This window comes from Pseudophryne corroboree, chromosome 1, assembly GCF_028390025.1.
Source record: "Pseudophryne corroboree isolate aPseCor3 chromosome 1, aPseCor3.hap2, whole genome shotgun sequence".
NCBI classification, from domain to species: Eukaryota; Metazoa; Chordata; class Amphibia; order Anura; family Myobatrachidae; genus Pseudophryne; species Pseudophryne corroboree.
In genome coordinates this window covers 817,921,655-817,948,968 of record NC_086444.1, presented here as the reverse complement: position 1 = coordinate 817,948,968, position 27,314 = coordinate 817,921,655, and the positions used below count along the sequence as shown (strand labels likewise).

Here is a 27,314-nt window from a genome sequence, read left to right as displayed (position 1 = left end):
TACGAACGAGAGATTATTGAGAGAAAAGAAAAGAAATTTACAAGAGATCTATTGGATTATCAATCAGATCGTGTGAGAAGTTTCTCCAAAAATCAGAGACGTGATAAATCCTTTACCCCCTCAAAACCTAAACAAGGGAAATCTCAGATTAATGCTCGAACTAAAGACACGGGTAGGGATGAATATAATTCCCCTACGTCTACTGAACGGTATTCCAACCGTGGTAGAAACCAGATGAGAAAACCACGCACATATCCCTCATCATCACCTGGGTGGAGGGAAGTTCGCCATACCAAATGGGAGAAAAGATACCCTAATTATTATACTAAATCTAACTATGAGCCTAAATCCCATCAGGAGCCTTTTTTAGATCTAAATCAGAGATCAGGGAACCATGTCCCCCTTTCTCACTTCCAACATCACAACCGTTACGAACCCCTGTCAGGGACTCCAAAAAGGGCAAGAGAACAAGAAGAGGAAGACGAGGGGGACAGAGGGGGAGGAAGAAAGAATCAGAGGTTCTATTAGGTGCTGATGTGGTTTTTAACCTCTCTTCCAAACCCCTAAACCAGTCGGAGACTAAGATATTAGCTAAGGGAATGAATTTCGCCCCTACTTCAAAGCCCAATTTTTTTGAACTTTTTATAGAACTCAATAGGTATGTTAGGAGTCTATGTAGAGAGAGGTTCTTTGCTTGCACCAAAAAGAACTCTGGAGTTGAAACACAAGTCATCCTAGATAGAGATGATCAATCAGGTCTTAATATACTAAACGAGTTACTTATAGAAAGTGCAGTGAGTGAATCTCAGTTTACATCAGAGATCCTCACGTTTGATATTAATGATACTCCTCAATCACTATTTAAAAACAAATCTCAATTTTATCCGCTCCAACATAAGACTAGTGCTATTGAAACCTTCTATAATAAATCTTTACATGATTTTCGGGTATTATGTGACAGCAAAATACCTTCTTGTTTGTATAACTTAACCAGTGAAGAAAGGAAGATCCTCAAACAGCTGGCCTCTGACACGACAATCACAATTAAACCTGCCGATAAGGGGGGGGGGGATTGGTGATTCAAGATACCTGTGATTACCTAAAAGAGGCTAGACGCCAACTACTTGATATAACATTCTATCAAGTGTTGGCTCAGGACCCCTCTCGTAAATACCAGCTGGAACTAAAAACCTTATTGGAAACTGCTAAAAGTGAGGGTGTGATTGCTCAGGAGGAGTTCAATTTCCTCTACCCCCTCCACCCCATCGTCCCGACCTATTATCACCTTCCCAAAATCCACAAAACACTTCACGAACCCCCGGGGCAACCTATTATTTCAGGGATAGGGGGTCTTACGTCTAATTTATCCTACTATGTTGATCACTTTTTACAACCATGCGCGACATCTCTGAGGTCTCATATCCGTGATACGACGGAATTTATCAAACTTGTGGAAGGGCACAAATGGGCCCATGATTATAAATTGATCACCTGCGATGTACAAGCATTGTACACCAATATTCCACATGATAGAGGTGTGCAAGCCGTTGATAAGGCTCTTATGAAATACGGAATGGACTCAGAGATGAAGCGCAATTTTATCACTTCGGCTATTTATTTTATCTTGACACACAATCACTTTTTATTTGATCACTGTCACTATCTACAGGTCCTCGGTACAGCGATGGGGACCAGGTTCGCACCGAGTTTCGCTAACATCTACATGGGTGACCTCGAACAGGCAATGATCTGGGAGGGCCCTTACTCTGCGAACCTGGTCCTCTATTGTCGCTATATCGACGACCTGTTTTTCATTTGGAAAGGGGATGATAACACAGTTATGAATTTTGTTGATTTTTTAAACACTAATGAGTACGGTTTGTCCTTCACTTGCACACACCACCCCTCGCGAATCAATTTTTTGGACGTAACCGTGGAGGCGGTAGAGGAGAAACTGATAGTGTCATCTTATAAAAAAACCTGTTGACACCTGTAGTTACATCCCGTATACGAGCAACCATAAGAAAGGTTGGCTTAATAATGTACCTAAAAGTCAACTGTTTAGGATTAGACGTAACTGCACATCAGATTGTACTTTTGCTGAGCAAGCTGAGGAACTTATTACCTCCTTGAGAAAACGTGATTATCCCGAGGATGTATTAGAAGAGGCCATAGCCTATTCACAAACATTAGATAGGAGAAGTATCTTAGAAACTACTAACATACAATCATCTTATATGAACTCAAATGAGAAAGAAGGTTCATGTATTACCATAGCACGAGATATCCCTCCATTCACTGAAACAGCTATTGAGGAATCTAGATCTACTAACAGTAATAATAATAAAAATAAAAAAGGTAACAGTGATAATAAAACTCAAAAAATGAATCACTATAATCTGGCTTTCAAATCAAAATTTAATGTAAAAGCAAATAAAATTTTCTGTATAATTAAACGTAATTACAAATTACTGCTGACTGATCCAATATTAAATACAACTCTCCCTGCAAATCCTACGATTATTTTTAAAAAAGCTAAAAACCTTAGGAATATATTAGCTCCGAGTTTCTTTAAGAGATCTCCTGCTAATACTGAAATGAGTGAACAACCTACATTAGTGGGCCCAAAAGTTGTGGGCTTCTTTAGATGCAACCATAATAGATGCACCACATGTACTCATGTGGTTAATAAAATCAAACATATTTCTCCGTCTGGATCAAGTACAGAATTTAAGATACAATCCTTCATTAATTGCAGTACACATTTCGTAGTTTATTTGCTACGCTGTTCGTGTCAGATGTACTATGTAGGGCGAACCACTAGGGCACTGAAGTTGCGCTTTATGGAACACAGAAGGAATATCCTTAAGGGATATATGAATCATAGTGTTTCACGTCACTATGCAGAAATTTATTCAAGTAATCCACCTTGTCTCCAACTTATTGGCCTTGAACAGATTAAAATCACCCCTAGAGGTGGAGATAGATTTAGAACTTTATGTCGTCAGGAAGCTGCATGGATCTGGAAATTACAGACTTTGAAACCCCAAGGGTTGAACGAAACTATAGATCTTGAATTTATTTAGCTATATATAGCCGTTTCAGCTTACTTAACTTTATCTCTCCCACTGAAGTATAGAATTATATATTGAGATTGGTCTCTGTCCCTCTCTCTCTCATCTTTTGTTGTCTGCACTTGTAATATTGTTTATTTATTCTTTGTCATCTATTATATTAACGGAGTGGTTCTGTTGAGTTTGAGACCATGACTGCGAGCGGACCTGGCGTTGCCGCTATATTGCTAGTGACACGCCAGATTTTCCTTCTGCACGCTAGTCTGGCCGCTGACCCACACAACCATTCCCATTTTCAGATAAGAGACTATAGGAATGATTATAATAGCTTACATGCTAATATGATGAAGGGATTAGCCTCTAAAACTATAAAAATAATAATATATATATATATATCTTTCTCTTTACATGTTTATATGTGCTAAGTTTCTCTATAATTCACATTGTCCCATGCTATAACACTAAGATTTGAGCTCATAAAGATAGCAATATGAAGGGATGTGTTATGTAGATATGTTTTTACACATGTTGTTTCACATGATTTATGATAGGCTTTCTCAGTATAAAGGTTTATTAATAAATAATAAAATTAAGATCTAATAAACTTAATGTCTACTATAATATGCTATTAATAACACATAGTACTTAACCCACCATATGTGCACACATGCTCATATACTCCTTTTCCCCACTCAGGTGTTGGAGATTATTAAATTATAATGCGGCAACTGCTAGAAAGATTTTTAGCATGGCTGCAGTCTTATGGGATTATAGTGATTCTATCCGCATAACAGAAATGTTTTTTATATATGTTGTTCTTATCTATGATAAACTGACAGCCTTATGATTTCATTTAAAATGCTTTTTAAACTGACCATGTTTAATTAAAAACTCTGTGACACGTTATCTGTGTATGAAGGCTATGATTCCAAAGCACCTGTTGAGCCTCCATACTCACCTGTTCCCAATGATTTTAATGGGACAAGGTATAAAAGAATCAAAATAGTGCTCAGAGAAGAACACTCTGCCTCTTGAAGAAGCCGCCTGAGGTGCGGAGAAACGCGTTGAGGGTACAGAAGAAAGGGCCACAATTGACCATTAAGTGTCCCATGGAGCGCAACATCTATTGCTATCAGCCGTCTGTTACAAGCTGCTGGTGAATGATTCAACCTGCGATCTAATCATCCCACTCAAATTTCCCCTGCATTTGGAACACTGCTACACCTTGCCCGGCCGGGCGTTGCTCAGTAAGCTGGGGGATCTGCACGGTGATTTGACACACTCACTCGGTGCCGCACTGAAGGGAATGGTTTCCACCTGAATATACCGCTGACGGATGTCTCACCCATGCACAGGGTGATAACAAGCGGCTTCTCAACTACTTATCCCGTGCAGTAAGAGATCACTACGTCTCAGTGAGTAGTTACCTGACCTATCTGGCTAGGACAGATCGTTATGCAGCAATGGTAGCTGAAATCATTACACAGAGTGGGGACTCAGTTTCACAAATGACTGAAATAGCTGCTGAATTTGTGCATTTCTATCAGCAGTTGTACCGTACACGGTTGGCGCACTCTGTTGATGAGATACGTACATATCTAGCTGAGCTGCAGCTTCCAACCCTGACAATAGAGGCAAGGGATCTGCTAGATGCGCCAATTATCTTAGAAGAAATTACTAAGGCCATAAGTTCATTTCCTGGGGGAAAAGCACCAGGTTTATATGGGATACCATTAGAGTTATACAGAAAACATAGTGAATTCTATGCGCCTAAATTGCTGGAAGTGTTTAATCAGATCCATGTCCGAAGTTCTGATAATTGTGCTCCCGAAACCAGACAAGATCACCGATATGGTGAGTCATATAGGTCAATTATTATTTCCCTATTTACAACAAATGTGAAAATCCTTGCTAAAATACAAGCGTCTAGAATAAAGCAAGTCATCAACCAAATTATACATGATGATCAAACTGGTTTCATCCCCGGTAAATCCACAACTATTAACCTTAGAAGGATGTTTTCCAGCTCCACGCCTCTCGCGGAGATGCTTCCACTTCAGTCATAGTCTCATTGGACGCTGCAAAAGCCTTTGATTCTGTGGAGTGGGCATTCCAGTGGGAGGTCATGAAGTTCTTCGGTATAGGTCCCGGTTTATTCGGAGGATCAAACTACTGTACTCTGCTCGAAGGGCCAGGGTACCAGTCAATGTTTTTGTCTCCCCTTTGTTCCCACTACAGAGAAGTATGCATCAGGGGTGTCCCCTCTCGCCTGTTCTTTTTGCCGTCACTATTGAACCTCTGGCGTGCGAGATTAGGGCGGCCTCAGAAATTCACGGCCTTCGCCTGACACAAAGGAAAGACAAAATGGCGCAATACGAAGATGACATACTATTGTTCATAAACAGGTATGAGTTATCTTTGCCGGTAGCATTGTTGATTATTGATAGTTTTGGTACTTATTCAGGCCTCATGATAAACTGGGAAAATTCTTGTCTTCTCCATCTTAGCGGAGAATGACCTACAGCTCCACTTGTTTCTCTTCCGATGCATTGGGTAGACACGTTTAAATGGGTGTAGTATGGTATGCCGGCAGCCGGGCTCCCGGCGACCAGCATACCGGCGCCGGGAGCCCGACCGACGGCATACCGACACCGTGGCGAGCGCAAAGGAGCCCCTTGCAGGCACGGTGGCGCGCTACGCGCACCACGCTATTTTATTCCCCCTCCAGGGGGGTCGTGGACTCCCACGAGGGAGAATATATGTCGGTATGCCGGGTGTCGGGATTCCGGCGCCGATATACTGTGTGCCGGGATCCCGACATTTGGCATACTGAAGTCCACCCGTTTAAATACCTAGGTATTTGGATCTCTAATAATCCTAATAGCTATTTACCTCTTAATGGGGGTAATTCAAAGTTGATCACAGCAGCAAATTTGTTAGCAGTTGGGCAAAACCATAGGGGTCATTCCAAGTTGATCGCTCGCTGCCGTTTTTCGCAGCATAGTGATCAGGCTAAAAACCGGCTGTTCTGCGCATGCGTATGGGCTGCAGGGCGCACGCGCCAAGTAATTTCACACAAAACTAAGCAATTTTACACAGGGGCGAGCGACGCTTTTCAGTCGCTCTGCTGATCGGTGTGTGATTGACAGGAAGTGGGTGTTTCTGGGCGGAAACTGACCGTTTTCAGGGAGTGTGCTAAAAAAACGCAGGCGTGTCAGGCTAAAACGCAGCAGTGGCTGGGGAAACGGAGGAGTGGCTGGCCGAACGCAGGGCGTGTTTGTGACGTCAAAGCAGGAACTAAACGGACTGAGGTGATCGCAATCTAGGAGTAGGTCTGGAGCTACTCAGAAACTGCAGGAAAAGATTTTCGAGCAGTTCTGCTAATCTTTCGTTCGCTATTCTATTAAGCTAAGATACACTCCCAGAGGGCGGCGGCCTAGCGTTTGCAATGCTGCTAAAAGCAGCTAGCGAGCAATCAACTCGGAATGAGGGCCAATGTGCACTGCAGGGAGGGCAGATATAACATGTGCAGAGAGAGCTAGATTTGGGTAGGGTGTGTTCAAACTGAAATCTAAATTGCAGTGTAAAAATAAAGCAGCCAGTATTTACCCTGCACAGAAACAAAATAACCCACCCAAATCTAACTCTCTCTGCAAATGTTATATCTGCCACACTTGCAGTGCACATTGGGGGTCATTCTGACCCGTTCGAACGGTGCGGTTCATTGCAGCGGTGCGAACGGGCCAAAACTGCGCATGTGCGGCGGGCGCATTGCGCAGGCACGTCGTTGACCGGCGAGCAGCGACGCTGTGTACGAAGAAAGCGGTCGCAGCAGTGACCGCAAGAAGATTGACTGGAGGAAGGCGTTCCGGGGCGACAACTCACTGTTTTCCGGACGTGGAGATCCGAACGCAGGCGTGTCCAGGCGGTTGGAGGGCAGTTGTCTGACGTCAATTCCGGTACCTTCATTGCTGGCATCTAGTTGATCGCATGAGCAGCAAAAAGTTGCTATGTGAGATCAACTCGGAATGACCCCCATGGTTCTGCCCAACTGTTAACAAATTTGCTGCTGCGAGTAACTCTGAATTACCCCCAATATGCTGACCGCCGGGATTCCGTGCGCCTGCCACGTTATCGCATCCCTTTTGAATATGGGAGACTCAAGCTATATTAACAGTGCTGTGATTATTAACAATAATATTTTACATGATTATACCAATTTATAAATTCTACAGTAACTAACACTGCTTTTGAAAAGGCCAGCACTCTGGAAGAGTCTTTTGTATTTTTAAAAGGCTCCCCCACAGTTACTGACTCTGCGCATATGCAGTGTAATTATCATAGGCTGCAGTAAAGTGATTGCAAGATCCCTCTCCTGTGAAAATATGGATATAAAGGGGTGTGGTTCATAGGGTCGACCACACTTAGGTCGACAGTGTCTAGGTCAACCACTGTTGGTCGACAGTAACTAAGTCGACACCTAAAATAGGTCAACAAAAGCATTAGGTCGACATGAGCAAGGTCGAATTGACAAAAGGTCGATATGAGGTTTTTAAAAAAATGTTGATGTAGTTTTCTTTGTAGAGTAGCCGGGAACCCCATTTAGTGCACCGTGTCCCCTTGCATGGCGCTACCGCTGCGTTCGGCACAGGTTACCGTTCCCAATTGTAGTCCACGTGGATCGTAAAGTATGAAACAGTTCAAAATATGAAAAAATTGTGAAAAACTCATGTCGACCTTTTGTCATGTCGACCTAGAACATGTCGACCTAGTAACCATATAAAGTGAAACAAAGATTGCAAAGCGCTCCAAAGATAGCCAATTCACCCACAATACACCACAAAGGTGAAATAAAGAAGGAAATACCGTCTTTCAAGTATCTCACATTCACAGAAATAATCTGACACATCAGATGGTAATCCAATAATTCTTTACGGCAGAATCTGCAACAAATTGTGTCCCCTTCATATACAGTACATATAAGAGCTACAGGTATTTAGCTCATAAAGGGATACACAATGAAAAATAATATAGTGCAAATTATCGTTTTAAAATACACAGGTTTACTAATACATCACACTTACAAACATAGTAGATATAAGCGCATAAAAGAAATCCCTTCAGGCAATAGCAGAAATCGATGGCAGAGTTCTCAGAACACCCTGATGGACCTAGGCTCACTAGACAAGCAGTCTCCAGAACCGGATTCCACCACTGGACTTCCACAGCAGCAACAGCTTACAGCCTTACAAAGGGATGGTGAAAACGGGAGAGCGTTACGCATAACGCATTTCAGACAGTCGTCCTTCATCATAAGCCTATTGCCTGCTCACCCCAGGCTCCCTTTTTATACCCTAACTAATACAGATAACACCTGAGCTCATTTGCTGCTAATCGGCGTTCACAAAGTTCGCGCCGGCGCAGTCCGATGTGTGAAGCCGGATCCAAGATGGCCGTGAGTTTCACACGGCTGGAAGTGGTCATCGCGTCAATGGAAGTGGGTGTTTTTCCTCATCATAGGAAGCAACCTTGGCACGGCCGTGCGTTCCATATACCCGGATGTCATCCTAGGTTTTGCGTTCCAAATAGCGGTGATCCAACTCCACATAAAAATACACATTAATAGTGCAAAATATATACTACCGCATTAATATCCACATGGGCGGTACCTCAAAATAATAACATAATTAATAACAGACGTAATGGTAAAAACAATAAAATATAGAATAATATTAAGGAAGAGAGGGTGCGTTCAGAATAATCACTACACAGAGGAGTGGAACTAGGAAGAGTTATACCTGATGAACCGAAATTTATTTATAAAAATGCACCGTCGTTCCATAACCATCTAGTAAGGAGCAATATTGAGAGTACCTAAATAGTGAATCCATTTCATTTCAGTTTGTGACAATCTTTTTTCTATGGGGTTGTATTTGCTGTATCTACCAAAAGTTTTTATATTGCACTCCTTTGATTTGTGGTATTCTTTAAAATGGGGGGAGACAGTGTGTGTAAGCAAGCCTGTTCGAATATTGTAAACATGTTCAGCTGCTCTCACTTTTAAACTCTTGGTGGTTTTACCAACGTAAAAATAACCACACGAGCATTCTAAAACATACAGGGCTGCCACCAGAGATAGTGGGGCCCGGGACTGACAAAATAGGCAGCCCCCCCCCCCCCCCCCCCCCACCCAGGAAAGGGGAAGAAAAAAAAGTTAAATAAAAATAAATATATATTTAAAAATAAAATAAAAAATAAAATTTCTATGCAGACACGCAGCAACAACAATCACACAAAGTCACAAACACATATATTACATACTCACTAATCCGTCCTCCTGAGCGTCCTCTCTCCTACTCTGTCTGTGTCTGCTGCTCCTGTCCTGAGCTACGGCTCCTCTTCGCTTCACTGGCTGACGTCACGACGTCACTGACATGACGTCACGCCGCGACACATCCGGCTCCAACAAACTTTATCAAAAGAGCAAGCTGCAGCTTGCTTGTTATGATAGGCTGTGGGTGGCGCGGATCTGCGGCGGCCGGTGGCGGGGTGGAGGGAAGCGGCCCGCCGATGCCAGCTTCAGCAGCCGCGGTCAGTCCCAGTGGCGGATCTAGACTTTTCTTTTAGGAGGGGTGGTTTACTGTTTAGTCCTGGCTCCTCCCCTCTCCAGTCCCGACTCCTCCCCTCTCCGTAATTCACCCATGCTTTAGGAACAAACTGACCCTCTGAGTTAAGACTAACTGTCATTATATGCCAACATGATCTTGGCACTACAGATAGAAGCAGATACTATGTAGTACTATAGAAGGAGACACTACACTGTACATATAAGCAGATATCATGTAGCACTGTAGACCGAAATAGATACCATGGCACTACAGAATCAGACACTACACTGTATAGATAGGAGCAGATACCGTGTAACACTACAGATAGAAGCACACACTACACTATAGATAGGAGCAGATACCGTGTAACACTACAGATAGAAGCACACACTACACTGTATAGATAGGAGCAGATACCGTGCTACAGATAGAAGCACACACTACACTATAGATAGGAGCAGATACCGTGTAACACTACAGATAGAAGCACACACTACACTGTATAGATAGGAGCAGATACCGTGTAACACTACAGATAGAAGCACACACTACACTATAGATAGGAGCAGATACCGTGTAACACTACAGATAGAAGCACACACTACACTATAGATAGGAGCAGATACCGTGTAACACTACAGATAGAAGCACACACTACACTGTATAGATAGGAGCAGATACCGTGTAACACTACAGATAGAAGCACACACTACACTATAGATAGGAGCAGATACCGTGCTACAGATAGAAGCACACACTACACTATAGATAGGAGCAGATACCGTGTAACACTACAGATAGAAGCACACACTACACTGTATAGATAGGAGCAGATACCGTGTAACACTACAGATAGAAGCACACACTACACTATAGATAGGAGCAGATACCGTGTAACACTACAGATAGAAGCACACACTATACTATAGATAGGAGCAGATACAGTGTAACACTACAGATAGAAGCACACACTACACTATAGATAGGAGCAGATACCGTGTAACACTACAGATAGAAGCACACACTATACTATAGATAGGAGCAGATACCGTGTAACACTACAGATAGAAGCACACACTACACTATAGATAGGAGCAGATACCGTGTAACACTACAGATAGAAGCACACACTACACTATAGATAGGAGCAGATACCGTGTAACACTACAGATAGAAGCACACACTATACTATAGATAGGAGCAGATACCGTGTAACACTACAGATAGAAGCACACACTACACTATAGATAGGAGCAGATACCGTGTAACACTACAGATACAAGCACACACAATTCACTATAGATAGGAGCAGATACCGTGTAACACTACAGATAGAAGCAGTCACCATGTAGCACTATACAGTAGATACAAGCAGACACACCATGTAACACTATAGAAGCTGCTAGCCTGTATCACTGTCTTACCTGTAGCTCAGATCCCGATCACGGGGTGGGGGGGGGGGGGCAGCCTCACCCAGGGGGTCTCTATAGCTGGGGGTCACAGGTCTCCCTGGCTGCATTCAGTGCTTGAGTGAATGCTGCACACCCCAGTCACCCCTTTCCTGTCCCCTGCACTCACTTCCTGTCTGTATGTAAGAGCTGCCACGGATCACTCTACACTGTGAGGCAGCACTAAGGAGGCAGCAGGGGGTAGTGGAAGTAGCCCCGAAGCTTCCTCTATTGCACAGCATGTACCTGTGGCCCTGCATGTAGCCTGAGTGCCAGCTGCAGAGGGCAGGGAGCTGGGCATGGTAAGTAGTCCCGTGCAGAGGGATATGTGCAGGCTCAGAGCTACTGCTGCCGCCCATGATGTCATGTCAGTGGGTAGGACTGCCAGTGATGGGGCAGCATTACAGAAATAGCTAGGTGAGAAGATGGGCAGTGTAACGATGTCTGGCTGCAGGGCCAGTGACCTGAGCTGACCAGGGATCAGGTGTCATTGCCCAGTGCACCCAGTATAAATACCAGCCGTCATGGCTGGCACTCCCGACGCAGGTGACTTTCCGAGCGGGCAGCAGCTCCTGTGTGCTGGCGCAGCCTGCACACCCCCTGCAATCCCAGGCCGGCAATCATCTCCACTCATCCCGCCACCTGACCCGGACTTACTGATACAGGTCTGACTCTGAGCGGAGGGCTGGGACAGCGGGATGGGGCTGTGCTTGGGGACTCCCGAGTCAACAGCAAGTGGGCGGGGCTTAGGCTGTATGTTAAGGGGGCATTCGCCCTGATCGCCCCCGTCTATGTCCCACCGGCGGCATACGCCGCCGGGAATAGTGACAGCGGGATGTTTGAGCAGCCCGGGCCCTCCACTCTCTGTCAGAGTGGCCGGGCCCGGGACAAGTGAACACAGGGCACCCCCTTGATGGCGGCCCTGAAAACATATATAACATTTCTCGAATGGCATGTGATAAATTCCTTTATCTCAATAGTCCTGTCATTATTCACTAAATTGGTGAATTTTTTTATACTTAGTTTTGACTGTTTTACACATTACACTGCCACCACAATGGTGAAACCCTTTAGTTCTTATACTCTGTCTAGGATTAATCTCAATATTGCTTCTTACTAGATGGTTATGGAACGACGGTGCATTTTTATAAATAAATTTCGGTTTATCAGGTATAACATTTCCTAGTTGCACTCCTCTGTGTAGTGATTATTCTGAACGCACCCTGTCTTCCTTAATATTATTCTATATTTTATTGTTTTTACCATTACGTCTGTTATTAATTATGTTTTTATTTTGAGGTACCGACCACGTGGATATTAATGCGGTAGTATATACTTTGCACTAATAATGTGGACTTTTATGTGGACTTGGATCACAGCTATTTGGAACACAAAACTTAGGATGACATCCGGGTATATGGAACGTACGGCCGTGCCAAGGTTGCTTCTTATGATTAGGAAAAACACCCACTTCCATTGACGCGATGACCACTTCCGGCCGTATGAAATGCACGGCCATCTCGGATCTGGTTTCACACATAGGACTGCGCCGGCGCAAACGGCGATTAGCGGCAAATGAGCTCAGGTGTTATTTGTATTACTTCAGTAAATATATATGTATTCTGGCGCTATTGTTGTTGAGAAAGTACCGGCTGCTTAGCCCAAAAGGCTAGGTTCGTATCCTTAAAAACAAGAATAAAAAACACACAAGGACAGCGCTGGTACTTTCACATTTAAAAAGTTATTATTTTTTAATATCACATATAAAATCCATTCAAAATGAAAACATATATAAAAACAATTAAGATATATATCTCATATCCTTCCTCTTGGCACCAACCAGAGAAACTATATAATCATCTGCCTTCATATATATGCAGTTGGCCACTTAGGATGGATACTAATGTCCAAATTGTAACTCTCTTAAGTTAATTGTTGCAGTCCTTAAGTTATACTGTAACTTGTCCGGCTGCTCATCAAGCAACCTTTTACTTCTCCGAGCATCCACTGTTTCTGGTAAGCAACCAAATGAATACAGTTATGTTTCTCAGTCTCTCCGCCCCAATGCGGTGATTAATCGTGGGATTTCCAATTATATTGCATTAACAGCTGGAGCCCGTAGAACTATTAAAAATCAATGTCTCCATGTGTATGTTTAAGCTTTACACGCTGTGTACTAATACCTCTCCCGGCTATCGCTTGCAAATACAGCCTTATCTGGAGTCCACCATCCTGTGGATAGCAGGTTCAATATCAGGTCCTTCCCACGTGTATATCTCTCGTTTCTCCGCTTTAAATATTTAGCTCAGTGGCTTCCTCAGTGTCCATCACTGAGGTAGCCGCTGAGCTAAATATTTAAAGCAGAGAAACGCGTTTGTCTTGTTTACTGCACTGGAGATATAGTGGATACATTTTATTCACTTGGTGGCCGGCCAGAGAGATATACACGTGGGAAGGACCTGATACTGAACCTGCTATCCACGGGACGGTGGGCGTTATTTGTATTAGTTAGGGTATGACAATGTCTATTCTATACCTTGTATAAAACACTCTAAAAGGTTAAAGAACACAGTACGCAATTGGCGTATGGAATACCGTAAGAGTACGCCCTTGGCAAAGCGGACGCTGTATCGGGAGCGAGCCGCTCGAGCGACACAAACGCTCGCGAGAATACGCTGTTGGTATCGGGCACACTATAGGTGAGCGACTACCGTAATGCTACGCTATCAGCGTAGCGGACGCTCGAGACCACGAGGAGATCACGAGCGGCGCAGACGCTCACAGTGTTAAACCTTTATAACTAAACCATAAACAATGTACTTATACTGTAAACCCTTGTGGAGTGATAAGGTGTAAATGCAACACAGTGTAACCTTGTTAGTTTAAAAGCTGCATGAGCGTATGTGACGCTCAGAGAACCCCTTAGCAATATAATAAACACTCAAATACCGGTCTAAGGGTCTAACACCTTTTAAGGAAATGAATGAACGCTCAATTGCAAAAGAATAATACAATACAAGTTATACACTACCAAGATAACATAAAATACCTAACCGAATCACTACACATAAAATACAATAAAGATACAATTACATTTAAGGGGGAAGGAGAGAGAGAATGGCTTATAACATTAAAATAAGAGACAATATGGTTGCAGAGAACTTACGCACCAGGGGAAACAATCGCAAGCGCCTTTTCTGGATATCCAGCTCCCGATTATCAGCAATGAGAACCGTTGAAGAGAGTAGAGAGCTGGCCCAGATCGGCTTGTCCTTTTATACACTACACACAATACAGTACAATGGTCCCTACATTCTTATTGTTCATTGGACGCAGGAATTCGTCTTCGCATTATAACAAAAGGTCATAGGTTGGTTCATACAGGTGGGCTGTGACTATTCCTAACTGCTCAGGTGGGTGGGAAACTGGGTTTCCCGCCGCATGGGTAATAAAGTGCAAATATAGTAAATGTCCATAAACTTCTTATGTCCATAACTATACGCACGAGCGATTAATCCGCTTCAAACCAACACCGGAATATTGCTAATTATATTCTCTTCCGATGGATACTAAACACCACTGTGTAACCCCTGTCTGACCCTTCGTATCATACAAAGAGGGATCTCTTTGTCTCTGAACATACTACATTAACTAAACTTTCAGATTCTATCAAAGGGACCATAATCTACAAAATACATTATATGACTAAAATATGTTACGATTGAGTCGCCCGCTAGACGCACACAAACTCTACCATAAATGCGCATACCGTGCGCCTGCGGGTGCACGCAACTGAGAGTATGCGCACGCACGGGAGGGCTCATGCACACGCAGCAGGCACTCGCATGAGGTGCATATATGGCAGTGTGTAGCGTGATATTTTTCTGACTTTGACAGTCCACCCTTTGGCAGTCACCAATAACTGCCACTTCCTAAAACAGTTCAAAAAGAGAAAAATATATGTCATGTATAATACATTTCTATGATTGGGTAGGGGAGGAGAGGAGAAGGTAGGAAAAGGGTATGACCTAGTGAGATAGCAGAAGCATGTGTGTATGAATCCATGTTTGGGGGGTCATGTATCATCGTGCCGTACGTGTTTTAAATCAAGCTTCGAGGTATTGCGAAGTATACATTTGAATTCCTTCTTATCCCGTGGTACGGGTCTGTGGATGGGCTGTCAAACTTTACCGAGCTCTCTTCGGCTTTTGGTTGCAACAAAATGGGGGAGCACATTTTAGTTGATGATACATGAATGGGGGAATATGTGAGTGCTGATATCTGTGCCTATATTCCCTATCGACTATGTGTGTTATTACCTGAAGGTTGTAGAGATGAAGATAAAGAACAATTATGGTAAATGCAGTGATAAACTATGTGAGTTTAATATACATTTGCCAATTGAGGTCTTGTCTTGTGTCTTGTCTTGTCTCGATGTACATGTTGACTGTAGTCTCCTTGGGCTTTTGCCAAAGTGCGAGCAAAAGCTTTCTCAATGTCCATAGACTTACAAAAAGTGTTGGGCTAGCGTAAAATTAAAGGTACTAGGGATATGGGGGGTCTATGGCATAGTCCATCAGTTGTCTGTGTAAAAGGTTGTCAAATTCTTCTTCCAAGCGGGTCTTTGTACCTTGGAGGAAAACAAAGGAGAAACGGGTGAAAGAAACGGACCGTGGAATCACATTTTCATCACAACATTGTCTCTATCGTTGGGTCATAAACCAAATCAGTCGTTGTTATTACAGTATCTTCACTTCTTAAACTCATCACTCGGGCGCTACGTTTACACTTTGTTAAAACCCAAACGCATCTAAATATCAGACCGACCAATATGATGACACCCAGAACACACAAAAGAAATTTCCCTACATCCATGATAATTCCTTGAGTCCATTCTCCTAAACCAGAGAACCAATTTCGTGGGTTCAACCATGACACCCAACTGGTCAGCTCATTACCCACAGCGGCAAGGGTGAGATTGTGTTTCCTTCGGAAATCCCATTTTAATTGCAAAATGTCATCCATCTTTTTGTCTATGACCTCGACCGGGTCCTCAGTGCTGTTTGTAATATATGTGCAGCACTTTATTCCATACTGAGTCGCTAGGGTAACACAATACCCGCCTGTCACAGCTGTGAGATAATTGAGAATCATCCTATGCTGAACCAGTTCTGTTTTATAAGCTTGGAGCTCCCTTCCGGTATACCTGAATGTGTCATCATACATTTCAGTGATATTGTCTAATAAATTTGCAAGCGCAGATATATATTTATAATTTATCATTCCTCTGGCGGTACGAGTGATATCTAACGCGATTAGGAATTGAATCCCGGTGGATTCATTGATCAGGTCAGAGGCCGGATGCTCTGTTCTTTCAAACAGGTGCCGTTTAACGATGTGCTCGTAATGAGTGTGAGTATAAGGAGCTTGGGCACTGCGGTGAATATCCTTCATTTTAGTGTGGGATATGGTCATTACCTCAGGCAGTACTTTTCCAATATAACATAATCCTTCTGAATTTGGGGCAAGCCACTTATACGCCTTCCTCCCGCATATGAAATATGCATCATCGGGGAGAACATATGGGACGGAGTAGGACATTACCATATTACACATTTTCCATATAAAATCTCCTAACCCTAATTCTCCCATCTGTTTAGTACACGTATCAGTTTGTACGATATGTGCACAGTATCCTGGTGATACCTCTCCAACTCTCATGGTCCTACTTCCTAGGGTATACCTATATCGGAAATATTTTCCACTACCGGCTATGTGGCGTATAAGTTCTGTATCTGTAGGCATTCTATCGGCTCTGTATGAAAAGGTCATGGTTTGGTTATTCCATGACACTTCCCAATTTCCCGGCTTTCGGGGATTGGAAATGTTAAAACATACTAGGGATCTATCCACATGATATTGGTGGAGCTTCAAACTAGGAGGACTGGAGATATTAAACCTCCTGTCCACCGGCCTCCCACCACTTAGCTCAAGTACCTCCCCTATAGTTAAGGGGAATGGTACTAATCCTGATTTGCTATGGCCTTGAGGTACTTGAGAGCAAACCCAACAATCTGTCTGATTTAACACTTTACCCACTAAGGAGTGATAGTCACTCAATGGATGCCGGTCCATGTTAATGTTAAAACTGGACTGACATTTCTTGATGCACCCATCCTCAACTACATTGTCACAATGTCTACAGATACAGTTCTCTTTTCAGCTAACAATCCTTCACAATGTTTACAAATAACATGGCTGCTAGATTGTTTCCGGTACTCGCCTTTACTCGGTGATTATGTTGTTCTTGGAAATTTACACCTCTGTCTCTGTCATCAGAGCCTTTCTGGATCCTTTCTCGACCTCACTGGTACTCTCACCGAAACAGACTGCTCTGGTCAACATCATGGTCAACAGGAAAATCCATATCACAGTCTCTTGGGGCAAGTCCATCTTACAGGAGGAGAAAAGGAGAAATTTGTAATGGGGGTACAGAAAAAAACAGTTTGAGGGGGAGAGAAACTTGTTACGATAATTAGTTATCTAGTCTTGTTGTTCTTCTTGTTCTGCTGTCATCTCAAAGGTGCTGTCTCTCAGTCTTCCAACCGAACATTCTGGTGATACAATATTCCTTCCAAATCAGCGATCTCTCTGTAAGGAGCAAAAATCTTGCATTACCATTTGTCTAACTGATGTGTGATATACCATCTTTAAAACATGAAAACATGAGTGAGAAGAGAGAAAAAAAAAAAAAGAGAGAGAGAACAATTCATATACATACATATTACATAAACCGACAATAAACAACAACAGGAAAAAAACATTTTTCAAACATTTTAAAACATTGTCAGATCTGCCGTTCATCATTAGGCTGTCATATCTACATGTCCAATGGTATCCTTGCTCAGTCCCTCCCACCAGCACCTCCAAACTCCACCCTTTGTATCTGGCCAGGATACATTGATGCGGGTAGGTCATGCTGGGGTTTGGTAGACTTCTGCAAAGACCAAGTAGTCAGGTGATGTTGGAGCTGTTGTGGTGAACATCAGAGATGGGAAAAAGAAACACTTTACAGGTACATTACAACGTTTTACCCGGTCATTCCTGTGTCTTCAAGGAATGCCCTCCCAAGCTTATTAACTGTTACCTCAGGCTTACCATCAGTCCTAATGATCACCTTTTCCTGACTACATATCATGGGTGTGGCCCAAAATTCTTCCTATATGATCCCTGATTATAATTTGGTGTGTCATAACTTTGCTCATATTCATGTCTAGGGGGTCTGACTTTATGTGGGCTGTTACAGTTGCTGGCATAATGCCCTTCTCTTTTACAAAGATAACAAGCCCTGGGCTTCCTCCAAGTGCCAGTGACCTGAGGCCTGGGTTGATTTGATGCCTCCTCAAACGCTTGGATGCTCATCACCATCAACCGCTTTCCCTGTACTTCCCTGACTCCTTGGATACCATGGTTATGTTGCTGTCTAGGGGGTTGATATGACTTTTGTATATTTCTTGATCTACAATCTCTTGCAAAATGTCCCTCTTTGTGACAATGGTAACAAACTACCACATTTGAATTTCTCACAGGATTTTGGGTCTTAAGCTGGTGTGGCTTTTTGGTTAGGGCCTGTATACTTACAGCCATCAGCTTATTACTCCGTGACTCCCTGTGTCTGGTGATGTTCTGATCATGATCAATAACGGCCTCTCTTAATGTAGCCACCGAGATATTTCTCCAGTTTGGGTTGGTGGTCTGTACCCTTGTTCTCAACACCTCCTTTAAACCATTCATCAATAACTTAACCGCTACTTCTTTATGCTGTGCATTTGTTTTGATGTCTGTGATCCCAGTGTCTCTAGCCATTACTTGCAGTGCTCGATTGAAGTAGTCAGAAGTACTTTCCCTTTCTCCTTGTCTTATGGAGAGGATTTTGTTCCACTTGGCAATGGCTCGGAAATATACTGCTAACTGCTGGTTGATCTGCTTAATACATTCCTGATTGTGTTCCTCCGTATGAGGTACCTCTGTGTTTAATTTACAATCAGCAATAAATTTCGCAGGGTCAACACTGGAGGGCAAACATGCCCTCAGCACTGTCCGCCAATCTTTGTTGGTGGGTTCTGTTGAGTTTCCTAGTTCTTTAATAAATCTCTGACATGCAACTAGATCTTTCCTAGGATCAGGGAATTCAGACATAATTGCTCTCAATTCCATCCGGGACCAGGGACGGCGCATTGCACTGTCCTTGACGGGAATGCTTCCCTGATCGTCAGTCTTCCCATTGGGGACTGTGATCACCCTGACAGGACTAAATTCAATTACATCACCTTGTGTTGGTCTTACAATATGGGGTACATTTGTTTGTGCGTGATATATAACACCGTACGTACCTGTGGACACGACCTCACCGTTAGGGGGTTTGATTACTGCCTTTACCGATTTGGTCGCGTCCACCTGGATGTCTTGTAGGATGGCTTCTGGAAGAGGTACCGACATCGTGCTGGGCTCACTTTCTTGTTTGTAATCCTGAGGGAAGTTTAACATGGGGTGCAACTTGCATGGGTTAATAGTTGCACATTTAACAGTATTACAATTATCATCGTTACGTTTATTACAATTAGTCTTATCTATAATACAGTTGCTAAGTGCCTTTTTATCGTACACCATTGCGCCATTCTCTGCAACCATAATCCTCTCCATTGCCATGTCTCTCTTCCCAAGATGAGAGTCAGATATGTAAGTTAAATTTCTTTGCATTTGACTTTCCTGTTGCCACAATTTTAAATCATCATAATGTTTAATACGCCTTTTTGAAGATTTAATCAGGCACACTCTTCTCCTTAAATTCTGTAACACTTCTGGGTTAAAAGTACCTACCCGGGGAAACTTCTCCCCGTCATACACAGTCATCCTTTCCCATTCATTGCATAATATTTCTGTGTGATGACCATCTTGGTCTGATTTCTCACACATGACCTTGCCGACCTGATTGATCGGTTTCAAATCAACCTGAACCAGGGTTGATCGCCCCTTACCTGAACAAATGGCCCCCATCTCTGCAGGCGTTGCTTTCACTACCTCTGACTTCCAATCAGGGTCTCCGGCAACCCTCACAGAAAACCAAAATGTCCGGGGTAAGGCTGCGGTGGGGGTTTTGCTCCGAAGTCCGCCCACTTAACTCCCGTCCACGTTGGCCAGTACTGCAATCACTGTTCCCAGAGCTGCTGTACCCAACCTAGGGCCCCTATGAACCTTTATTTACTGGGGCGTGTTGGACCTTCCAGTCCCCAGCAAGTATCGGTTGTTGGAATGTCCCCGAGTGATCAGGCTACTTCCCTTAAAATAAAAAAAATTACACAAATCACGTTAACAATGTGCAAGTAGCGTTCTTCTGAATTCAAGACACGCTAATGCACACAATCACATGCGGTACAATCGTATCTGCACACAAGCAACTAATCTTATGTGCGGAACGATCAGTGGAATCGAAAATTTCTGCTGCGAATTCCTTCAGCCTTGAGCTTTGTTGGCCTATATGGGTCTCGCACCAACCCTCTTCGGTTGTGCTTCTCTACTTCTAGTCTGCTGTACCTGAACCTCTTGTTCTGTGACCTCCTGGTCTGTTATGTACAGCAGACTCTATTGCTCATTAATGTGTCGAGTCTAACAAGGGACGCCTCCCAAGCCACCCCACGATATCACTCTCGCTGGTGTATCTCTTTCTACTGGCCTATGGTTCCCACTTCCGTAATAAAAGAGAAATCTTATATATACACACACTCTTACCACATGTACACTTTAATTTTTATTTCTGCGCAGAAATCCTTTCATTCGGTATTAGCCTAACCCAGAAGAATTGCAACAGAGAAAGTCTTTTCCTTTTACCTTTTAAACTTTTGGATTTGAGATAGATTTGTGTTATTTTCGCGTTACTTTCTTATCGCTTACTAAACAATACTATCGTGCGGTTTGTATCATGTGGGCGTATCCGTACGCTCCGTTGCGTAATACACGCTCCGTGCGTCGACCCTTGCTGCGTACGCCCTGCCCTTGTAAGGACACGTGTACACAGACCAAGTACGTCCACAGTTACACACTACACGTTTATCAATGTGAATGATCTTTAACAGTAATCCTTCACTGACCACCACTCAAATCTCCCTTGTATTCTAGGCGAGATTGTGTACGTGCATTTTACAATTATTCCCTTAAATATTACTTTTAACTATTAACAACAACAAATGTCTCAACACGTTTATCACTAGTATGTGGCAATCAGGAGAATGAGGCACGAAAACAATACTAAACAAGAAATACAGATGTGTATGCTTATTGCTTACGTTCGCAAAACAGAAACTAAACAGGTTTTAAAAGACAATAACGTACTGTTCCTACCTTCCGGTCCTGGATTCCTTCAGCACTCCTTACTAAGCGAAGCAGACGCTTATCTGGTCAGCACTACGAGGAATATTACCTCCCGCCTTTTGCTGACCGATAATGTCTGCTGAAATTACCTAGTGCAGATATGTGAAGACCGGAGGAGCCCTCAATTGACAATGTCTATTCTATACCTTGTATAAAACACTCTAAAAGGTTAAAGAACACAGTACGCAATTGGCGTATGGAATACCGTAAGAGTACGCCCTTGGCGTAGCGGACGCTGTATCGGGAGCGAGCCGCTCGAGCGACACAAACGCTCGCGAGAATACGCTGTTGGTATAGGTGAGCGACTACCGTAATGCTACGCTATCAGCGTAGCGGACGCTCGAGACCACGAGGAGATCACGAGCGGCGCAGACGCTCACAGTGTTAAACCTTTATAACTAAACCATAAACAATGTACTTATACTGTAAACCCTTGTGGAGTGATAAGGTGTAAATGCAACACAGTGTAACCTTGTTAGTTTAAAAGATGCATGAGCGTATGTGACGCTCAGAGAACCCCTTAGCAATATAATAAACACTCAAATACCGGTCTAAGGGTCTAACGCCTTTTAAGGAAATGAATGAACGTTCAATTGCAAAAGAATAATACAATACAAGTTATACACTACCAAGATAACATAAAATACCTAACCGAATCACTACACATAAAATACAATAAAGATACAATTACATTTAAGGGGGAAGGAGAGAGAGAATGGCTTATAACATTAAAATAAGAGACAATATGGTTGCAGAGAACTTACGCACCAGGGGAAACAATCGCAAGCGCCTTTTCTGGATATCCAGCTCCCGATTATCAGCAATGAGAACCGTTGAAGAGAGTAGAGAGCTGGCCCAGATCGGCTTGTCCTTTTATACACTACACACAATACAGTACAATGGTCCCTACATTCTTATTGTTCATTGGACACAGGAATTCGTCTTCGCATTATAACAAAAGGTCATAGGTTGGTTCATACAGGTGGGCTGTGACTATTCCTAACTGCTCAGGTGGGTGGGAAACTGGGTTTCCCGCCGCATGGGTAATAAAGTGCAAATATAGTAAATGTCCATAAACTTCTTATGTCCATAACTATACGCACGAGCGATTAATCCGCTTCAAACCAACACCGGAATATTGCTAATTATATTCTCTTCCGATGGATACTAAACACCACTGTGTAACCCCTGTCTGACCCTTCGTATCATACAAAGAGGGATCTCTTTGTCTCTGAACATACTACATTAACTAAACTTTCAGATTCTATCAAAGGGACCATAATCTACAAAATACATTATATGACTAAAATATGTTACGATTGAGTCGCCCGCTAGACGCACACAAACTCTACCGTAAATGCGCATACCGTGCGCCTGCGGGTGCACGCAACTGAGAGTATGCGCACGCACGGGAGGGCTCATGCACACGCAGCAGGCACTCGCATGAGGTGCATATATGGCAGTGTGTAGCGTGATATTTTTCTGACTTTGACAGGTATAAAAAGGGAGCTTGGGTGAGCAGGAAATACACTTCTGATGAAGGACGACTGTCGGAAATGCGTTAAATGTCTCGCTCTCCCGTTTTCACCATCCCGTTGTAAGGCTGTAACCTATTGCTGCTCTGGAAGTCCTGTGGTGGAATCTGGTTCCGGAACCTGCTTGTCCAGTGAGGCCAGGTCCATCAGGGTGTTCTGAGAACTCCACCATCGATTGCTGCTATTGCCTGAAGGAATTTCTTTTATGCGCTTATATCTACTATGTTTGTAAGAGTGATGTACTAGTAAATCTGTGTACTTTAAAACGATAATTTGCACTATATTATTTTTCCTAGTGTATCCCTTTATGAGCTAAATAGCTCTTATATATACTGTATATGAAGGGGACACAATTTGTTGCAGATTCTGCCGTAAAGAATTACTGGATTACCACCTGATTTGTTGGAATAAGGAAAGATGCAAGGCAGAACAGGGTTGTCTTAGAAGGGTTGTTTTAAAAGGGTTAAGAAAATATTAGACTTACCCAGGACTTGCACAGCGGCTGTATCTTTGCCATATATTGAAGGGCTGTGCTGGACCAATGTGACAATTGCTCTCTTTTCTCTGCAGGTAATCTACACTCATCATTTGGAGTTTGGGTCTGCTTAGAATATACATGCTGCAGTGATATTTATATTATATTAGGTAATCTACACTCATCATTTGGAGTTTGGGTCTGCTTAGAATATACATGCTGCAGTGATATTTATATTATATTAGGTAATCTACACTCATCATTTGGAGTTTGGGTCTGCTTAGAATATACATGCTGCAGTGATACTTTATTATATTAGGTAATCTACACTCATCATTTGGAGTTTGGGTCTGCTTAGTATATACATGCTGCAGTGATATTTTTTATTATATTAGGTAATCTACACTGTAAATTTTTATATCATAAGCTATATTGTATTCTAGGATGATAATTTATTTAAACTTTGAAATAGTTGGTAAACTCCTATCTCAGTGTTTGTTTTAATTGAGTTTTATTGTATGCTCTGTAACTGGGGGTGGGGTGTTAGGCCTTGATTGCAATTATCAGACAAACATGGATACTTACCATTCATAAGGAAGGATGCTAGGCTGAACAGCAGCCTGGCTGAACAGGGTTGTCTTAGAAGGGTTAAGAAAAATAAGAATTTACTTACCGATAATTCTATTTCTCATAGTCCGTAGTGGATGCTGGGGACTCCGAAAGGACCATGGGGAATAGCGGCTCCGCAGGAGACTGGGCACAAAGTAAAAGCTTTAGGACTAGCTGGTGTGCACTGGCTCCTCCCCCTATGACCCTCCTCCAAGCCTCAGTTAGGATACTGTGCCCGGACGAGCGTACACAATAAGGAAGGATTTTGAATCCCGGGTAAGACTCATACCAGCCACACCAATCACACCGTACAACTTGTGATCTGAACCCAGTTAACAGCATGATAACAGAAGGAGCCTCTGAAAAGATGGCTCACAACAACAATAACCCGATTTTTGTAACAATAACTATGTACAAGTAATGCAGACAAACCGCACTTGGGATGGGCGCCCAGCATCCACTACGGACTATGAGAAATAGAATTAATCGGTAAGTAAATTCTTATTTTCTCTAACGTCCTAGTGGATGCTGGGGACTCCGAAAGGACCATGGGGATTATACCAAAGCTCCCAAACGGGAGGGAGAGTGCGGATGACTCTGCAGCACCGAATGAGAGAACTCCAGGTCCTCCTCAGCCAGGGTATCAAATTTGTAGAATTTAGCAAACGTGTTTGCCCCTGACCAAGTAGCTGCTCGGCAAAGTTGTAAAGCCGAGACCCCTCGGGCAGCCGCCCAAGATGAGCCCACTTTCCGTGTGGAATGGGCTTTTACAGATTTTGGCTGTGGCAGGCCTGCCACAGAATGTGCAAGCTGAATTGTACTACAAATCCAACGAGCAATCGTCTGCTTAGAAGCAGGAGCACCCAGCTTGTTGGGTGCATACAGGATAAACAGCGAATCAGATTTTCTGACTCCAGCCGTCCTGGAAACATATATTTTCAGGGCCCTGACTACGTCCAGCAACTTGGAATCCTCCAAGTCCCTAGTAGCCGCAGGCACCACAATAGGCTGGTTTGAGTGAAATGCTGAAACCACCTTAGGAAGAAATTGAGGACGAGTCCTCAATTCTGCCCTGTCCGTATGAAAAATTAGGTAAGGGCTTTTATAGGATAAAGCCGCCAATTCTGAGACACGCCTGGCTGAAGCCAGGGCTAACAGCATTACCACTTTCCATGTGAGATATTTTAAGTCCACAGTGGTGAGTGGTTCAAACCAATGTGATTTTAGGAATCCCAAAACTACATTGAGATCCCAAGGTGCCACTGGAGGCACAAAAGGAGGCTGTATATGCAGTACTCCCTTGACAAACGTCTGAACTTCAGGAACAGAAGCCAGTTCTTTTTGGAAAAATATTGACAGGGCCGAAATTTGAACCTTAATGGACCCTAATTTGAGGCCCATAGACAGTCCTGTTTGCAGGAAATGCAGGAAACGACCCAGTTGAAATTCCTCTGTAGGGGCCTTCCTGGCCTCGCACCACGCAACATATTTACGCCAAATACGGTGATAATGTTGTATGGTTACATCCTTCCTGGCTTTGATCAGGGTAGTGATGACTTCATCCGGAATGCCTTTTTCCTTCAGGATCCGGCGTTCAACCGCCATGCCGTCAAACGCAGCCGCGGTAAGTCTTGGAACAGACATGGTCCCTGCTGGAGCAGGTCCTTTCTTAGAGGTAGAGGCCACGGGTCTTCCGTGAGCATCTCTTGAATTTCCGGGTACCAAGTCCTTCTTGGCCAATCCGGAGCCACTAGTATAGTCTTTACTCCTCTCCTTCTTATGATTCTCAGTACTTTTGGTATGAGAGGAAGAGGAGGGAACACATACACTGACTGGTACACCCACGGTGTTACCAGAGCGTCCACAGCTATTGCCTGAGGGTCCCTTGACCTGGCGCAATATCTGTCCAGTTTTTTGTTGAGGCGGGACGCCATCATGTCCACCTTTGGTTTTTCCCAACGGTTCACAATCATGTGGAAGACTTCTGGGTGAAGTCCCCACTCCCCCGGGTGAAGATCGTGTCTGCTGAGGAAGTCTGCTTCCCAGTTGTCCACTCCCGGAATGAACACTGCTGACAGTGCTATCACATGATTCTCCGCCCAGCGAAGAATCCTTGCCACTTCCATCATTGCCCTCCTGCTTCTTGTGCCGCCCTGTCTGTTTACGTGGGCGACTGCCGTGATGTTGTCCGACTGGATCAACACCGGCTGACCCTGAAGCAGAGGTCTTGCCTGACTTAGGGCATTGTAAATGGCCCTTAGTTCCAGGATATTTATGTGAAGTGACGTTTCCATGCTTGACCACAAACCCTGGAAATTTCTTCCCTGTGTGACTGCTCCCCAGCCTCTCAGGCTGGCATCCGTGGTCACCAGGACCCAATCCTGAATGCCGAATCTGCGGCCCTCTAGGAGATGAGCACTCTGTAACCACCACAGGAGAGACACCCTTGTCCTTGGAGACAGGGTTATCCGCTGATGCATTTGAAGATGCGATCCGGACCATTTGTCCAGCAGATCCCACTGAAAAGTTCTTGCGTGAAATCTGCCGAATGGAATCGCTTCGTAAGAAGCCACCATCTTTCCCAGGACCCTTGTGCATTGATGTACTGACACTTGGCCTGGTCTTAGGAGGTTCCTGACTAGGTCGGATAACTCCTTGGCTTTCTCCTCCGGGAGAAACACCTTTTTCTGTACTGTGTCCAGAATCATCCCTAGGAACAGCAGACGTGTCGTCGGAATCAGCTGCGATTTTGGAATATTTAGAATCCATCCGTGCTGTCGTAGTACTACTTGAGATAGTGCTACTCTGACCTCTAACTGTTCTCTGGACCTTGCCCTTATCAGGAGATCGTCCAAGTAAGGGATAATTAAGACGCCTTTTCTTCGAAGAAGAATCATCATTTCGGCCATTACCTTGGTAAAGACCCGGGGTGCCGTGGACAATCCAAACGGCAGCGTCTGAAACTGATAGTGACAGTTCTGTACCACAAACCTGAGGTACCCTTGGTGAGAAGGGCAAATTGGGACATGGAGGTAAGCATCCTTGATGTCCAGAGACACCATAAAGTCCCCTTCTTCCAGGTTCGCTATCACTGCTCTGAGTGACTCCATCTTGAACTTGAACCTTTTTATGTAAGT

The 27,314-nt window shown here is 43.6% G+C and overlaps 1 protein-coding gene across 2 annotated transcripts in view; it reads right to left on the bottom strand.

The window, feature by feature from the left end:
- LOC134910997 (putative nuclease HARBI1) overlaps positions 1-27,314 on the bottom strand; it is a 125,482-nt gene that overhangs the window by 46,898 nt on the left and 51,270 nt on the right. The window contains exon 2 of one of the 2 annotated variants that reach the window (XM_063919402.1): positions 5,081-5,417. The exons of the other annotated variant lie outside the window; for it this stretch is intronic. The gene's annotated coding sequence lies outside the window, so the exon portion shown is untranslated. The remainder of the gene's footprint in view (positions 1-5,080; positions 5,418-27,314) is intronic. 2 annotated transcript variants of the gene reach the window in all.